The sequence below is a fragment of the Protopterus annectens genome, chromosome 11.part0, assembly GCF_019279795.1.
Source record: "Protopterus annectens isolate FY-2018-M chromosome 11.part0, PAN1.0, whole genome shotgun sequence".
Classification (NCBI taxonomy): domain Eukaryota; kingdom Metazoa; phylum Chordata; order Ceratodontiformes; family Protopteridae; genus Protopterus; species Protopterus annectens.
The window spans coordinates 1105254171-1105260170 of record NC_056745.1 but is presented as its reverse complement, the minus strand read 5'-3'; positions in this window follow the sequence as shown (position 1 = coordinate 1105260170).

Here is a 6000-nt window from a genome sequence, read left to right as displayed (position 1 = left end):
TTTTTGTACTATATAGGGCCAAATCGTACCTCACTCAAAATGCCAGACTAGCCACAGCCAGATCCCACCTCCTGTCTACTCTCCTCTACTGTTCTCACATTTTCACTAACCTGTGCATGTCTGATTTACATTTTCATTCCTGCTATAATAAAATAGGAGAATTTCCTGCTAATATACCCAACAGGACCCATCATAGCCTTGCTCTTGAAAAACTACATTGGCTTGAATTTCCCAATCTGTTATCACTGAATCAGCTCACCACTGCCCACTCCATTAACCACAAACCTAAAAACTGCTCTGGACTCTCCAACTTAATGCAACTAAATACCAACCCCAGGTCCCTTAGCTCATCTAATAAATTTATACTTAAGGTAACTATGTCCAATAATTACTTTGTTGACACTCTTCTCCTTTAAAGTAGCCAAACAGTGGAAACTAATACCACAGAATATCCTAAAAAAACACAGATAGTCATAGCTTCAAACAACTCCTAAAGGAATACCTTACTCAACAATGGCTATGCTCCTGTAATACTCCTGACTAGTTTCTCATGCCATCAATCAAATGTCTCTTTTCTGCTATCTTTTAACTTGTCTTACTTCTACCAAATGAAAATACCACAATACTTTATTTTAGTTATGTATCTAAAGAGTATCTTATTACTGTATGTAGTAAGGCTTAGGAAATGCAATGTTTTCCATTTTACATTCTCCTTTTGTAAATCATGATTATAGGCAACTGTTAAACTTTTTATATATTTTTTGCAGATCTTTGTAAAAAAATTTGTAATCTTTTTTGTACTATTGTTATGGAGCTTTTCTCCCCTGGTACTTGCTAAAAATGGGCTACTTGCCCAGCCGGAAAAATAAAAATAAAAAATAAACATCCTTCAGGTTGTTAGACATTGTCATGCTATCAATATTTGGAACACTTCTTCACCCCTCTGCCACCCTGCTAACTCTAGTAACATGATATGTATACTGTGCTGCTACAGATCTCATACCACTGCCTCATCCACTCTGCAAGACTTTTGGAGTGTGGACTTGAATGCGCCCTCTGCTGACTCCTTAACTGGTAGGAGTACAATGCCACAAACTAAACTTTTAGGATAATTCATTTTGCACACTTAATGGAATGGAAAGCAGAAATATAAGATAACCAACATGCAATCTTACTTTACTAGAAATGTTCCAAACCTCTTATTTCATGGCTTTATTATGCTGCCTATAAATTCTGCTTCGTGCAACAGAGAGTGTTTTGGCAAAGTTAAATCATAGACATATCCACTTAGCAAATTCCAGTTTGAGGTATATCAAGTTAATTTTGCTCATTGATAGAAGTTTACAAGACTAAACTTTTTAGCTTGTGGCCTTCCTAACCTTTGGAAACATCCATATTTGTATAGCTACTGAAATCTGGTTTCATGGTGGTAATAGCACTCCCTCTTTGCCTGGCATAGGTACAGTGGCAACTATGCAATAAGTTCGACAGGGTGCTATGGGTGTGTATACATATTAACTAAGAATCACATTGTTTTATGCCAAAGCATGCATGATAAAAGGTACAGCTAATATATATATATATATATATATATATATATATATATATATATATATATATATATATAAAACACCAAACAACTCCGGTACACGATACAATATCCTCAGGTGCTCTGAAAGCAAAAAGTATAAAAAAACGCCAAAATATTCCAGCACTCAGAACATAAAAACAGTCAGGTAAGCAAAAGGAGAATTTATTCCAAGCACAGTCTGCAGCACAGACCGGTTTCGCACAAAGACGTCATCAATGTGTGTCTTAGTCAGCAGTAAGCCACAGTTTATGTAGCAGCATTCAAAAAAACATTTAAAGAGACATGTACATCATTCTCTTTTAAATAATATAGCAGCTATGTACATACATATGTTGCCTACGTTCAAACCAAGGAAGAATGTACAAATGTCCCACCCCACTTTATACCTTATTTTAATACCAACAAAATCAGAAAATTACTGAATTTACCAAAAATGCAAATATACCAAAATACAAAAAACAAAAATATATAAAGATATAAAAATACAAAAATGCAAAAGTACAAAAATGCCCAGAATCACCCCCCACTATGATGAAAACCTATCTAATACTAATGATCTATAACCATGATTTGAATGTGTACCCTTATATCAGATTTACACAAAACCTCATACTTAAAAATAAATGTTAAATAATAAATAATACTAATGATGACAATACTTCTAAACAGTAAGCATAGCCAAAACATAATAAATTACCATTGGTCATTGATCCCTGGTTTAAAAAGGGCCCCCAAATTTATAATCCATCTATGTTCCTCATTGGATAATATATTGTACCTAACCATATCATTCATATCTGTTGTCTTGACCATATCAATACCTACAAACACAAAATGTGCCATACTGTGCACTAATATGTGCTTATAAAGAGCACTTTGAGCTAGTTTACATTTGATATCACTAATATGTAAGGCTATCCTTTGCTTCAAAGTACAAGAAGTCTGTCCTATATAGAAAGCTCCACACTGACATATTGCCATGTATATCACCCATGTACTGGTACATTTGATTAAATATTTAATGTCATAAACTTTTCTAGTATTTACTGATGTAAAAGACTGTGTTTTAGACATTAACTTGCAATATTTACAATAACCACAGTATGTACTTCCTACTGAGGTCTGTGGTGCTCCCCCTAATAAAAGTTGACCCTTCTTGAATGAAGAAAAATATTGTCCCAAAGATTTACCTTTACGGTGACCAAAATTACATTTTTCATTAAGTATAGTTGAAAAAAATGGATGTGAATATAGCACATGCCAAAATTTTGAAATTGTTTCTTTAAACTTAAAAGTATTATTACCATACGTGGTTATAAATCTCAATTCTTCTGACTTGGGCTGTTTCAACTTCTGGGCATCTTGTAACAAACTAGTCTATTAGTTTGGGACTGTTTATATGCCCTATCTACTACCTGCCTTGTATAACCCCTGGCCAAAAAACCATGCTTTTAAACTCAAAGCCTGTTCTTCATAATCAGTATCCACCGAATATATTCGCCTAACCCTCTGGAATTGGGCTGCATGTATATTGTTGATGGTATGGACAGGGTGACAGCTGTGAACATGCAAAAAGGAATTCTTGGAAAAAGGCTTTCGATATAGATTGGCAATGATAGTACCATCTCTAGCCTTAGTTACATTCACATCCAAGAAATCGATAGTAAACAAATCAAGTTTCCCAGTGAACTTGATGCCACATTTATTGTTGTTTAAATATTGCATAAACCCATGCCACTCAGCTACATCTCCCTGCCACACCACCCAACAATCATCAAGGTATCTGCACCACAACATAATAAGCTGGGATGTAAAATTATGGGTAGAAGTATAAATATACTGAGCTTCAAAATACTACATAAAAAGGTCGGCATAAATGGGGGCAAATGTAGCTCCCATCGCCGTACCTTTCATCTGCAGATACCATTGATTTTAACATAAAAGCATTATGTTCCAACATCAATTGCAATAAGGACAACAAAAAATCCATTATTTTTGCTGGCACAGCCCAATATGAGGAACTGTATGCCCAATTTTTGGTTGAAACAGGAAAATACGATAAAGAATTACAAGAGCGCAAGATGAAAAAATATCAGAGGGGATGTGAATAATTTCAAAAATAATACTGTTTTTTCGTGGAAGAATTAAAAACGGGGGGGTACGTTTTTCAGATACAAAAGAATTTAATAGACCTAAAAGGAAAAGAGTTAGGCCTGTACTTCGGAAATCTAACAGTACATCTAGTGCCTCGGAGATTTCCTCAAGTCTCTCTAATTCTGACACGGAAACAGAGACTGGGGACTTGGGTGGGCCTGTATCACCTGTTTCTAAAAGGCAAAGATCCCCTTTAGAAGGGGAGGACAGAAACATCGAAGGCAAACAAATGGAGCAGTTGTTTCGGGCCAGTCTGCAGGTTTAGCAGACTTGGTTGTACCAGGAGATGTTATTGATGATGTTAATAACATAAATCAGCTAGTTATTAACCTTACTCAGTATAATTTTACTGAAAGTGAACTCAGTGTGTTAAATAAAGGGTTGGGATATGTACCATCATTCTATGTGTCACATTTTGATGTTATAAAGGATGTGAAAAGTTTTTGTAGAACTTTAAATCTCAAATATTTTTTTGCTCATAGAGAAGAAGGAATACAGAATACTGAATGTGATTTATTTCGTTTTAGGAAGTCAGGGTTCCAACCTCCATACTATAGTACAGTTAAAACATTTGAACAGCTGATAATACATGGTCTATAGGTGAACCAGGCCCAAATCTTTTGTCCTTTTTCTGACAACCTCACTTTTGTGGAAAGAAGAGCTTTGAATTCTTTAAGTAACAGCCAGAATATAGTTATAACACGGGCAGACAAGGGAGGGGCTGTAGTTATTTGGGATAAAACCAAGTATGAGTTAGAAGCATAGAGACAAGTGTCTGATCCCATTTCGTATTGGCATCCCATTAGATACAATTATCAGCGACTGGGGTACCTATATTGATAATATTGGTATGTTAAACATATGGGGGAATTTAATAAAGCGTACATGGACTGTTTTTCCATGTAGTCATTGTGGAACACTGCTCACAAGAAAGTAAGCATGTTTGCGATCCAGTAAACACAGCTGGGCAGCGGGCACACACGCATCAACACAAAAGTATCTGTGGCATACAAATCACCTCATACCCAGGTGAATTGCATGCAAATGAAGGCGGTAGAGTGATCCAGTAAGCAGATAGGCAGTCCTGCACACCCTCTGTTTGTGTCTGTAGTAATTTAAACAGACAACAGGGGCTGCAAAAGTGTCATTTGATAGACAGAAATAGGATAGCAAACATAAATATGTGCAAAACTATCCACCGTGTGTCCAAATAGTTTTATTTTTTTAATGATCTGTATATGTTTGCATTGCTCACCGCAGTGAACAAACATGCTATTATAAAAAAAATTGTAAAAAACAAATTTATTAGTATGTTACAGTAATGTATTCTAGGACTCTGGATGGAGTATCTACAATGGTGGAATGGTGCTGTTGTTAAACAGCAGGGCCTGGAATCATTTATTTCCACATTGTGTGCACAGATCCCTATACAAATGAGGTAGAGTTATTGAAAAGTACAAAAAGGTATCTGTGCCTGTAGATCCCAACCGGGTAGGCACAGAATCATATTGGTGTCCAGAGAACAGGTAGCCGACATCAAGGGGTGTGTGTCTGAGGACTTGTAATCTCATTGGAGCTCAGCTGTGCCTGTTTGTGTGGTGCACCCCTGTGCTCAGCACGGGGGTATGTACACTGGCTGCTAAGCTTTGTTTAGCTTCAGGGCACGTCTTTCAGCGTGTTTGTGCTGTGCATCGCTGTGCTGAGCGTGACCTTTCGGGGGGGGTGTGCAGTGACTGTTGAGCATTGTTTACCTTCGTGGCACATGTCTGCAAAGTGTACCACAGTGCTGAGTGAGGAAGGCTGTCCAAAAAAAAATTGGCTGAGAAAGCCAGTGGTATGTTAATTACTGATGACCTCTGTTTCACTTAAACTAGGGCCATTAAATCTTCTTAATGATATGCTTGGCAGGTGGAATTCATCATAGGTAGCCAATCACACAGTCAGCACCTACAGCAGAGCACTATAAAGGTTGCATACACCCTACAATATGATTTTACCCCCATACTCTGCACCAGTGGAGTACAGACTTGGGAGTTTTAACTGAAGGAATGGTAATGGGCTGCTGCAGGTCTTCTACATCTGTATGCGCTAGATGCTGAGGGCATCACTGCTGCTACTGCTGTGGCTGACAACAGGCCTAGATTGAGAAGGAGAAGAGTGTTCAAGCCCAGGGTAATCTTCCAGGGGCTACATGAGCTATATATTGTAGAGCACTACATGGCGGACATGGACATACTGCAAGAACTCACTGAGCT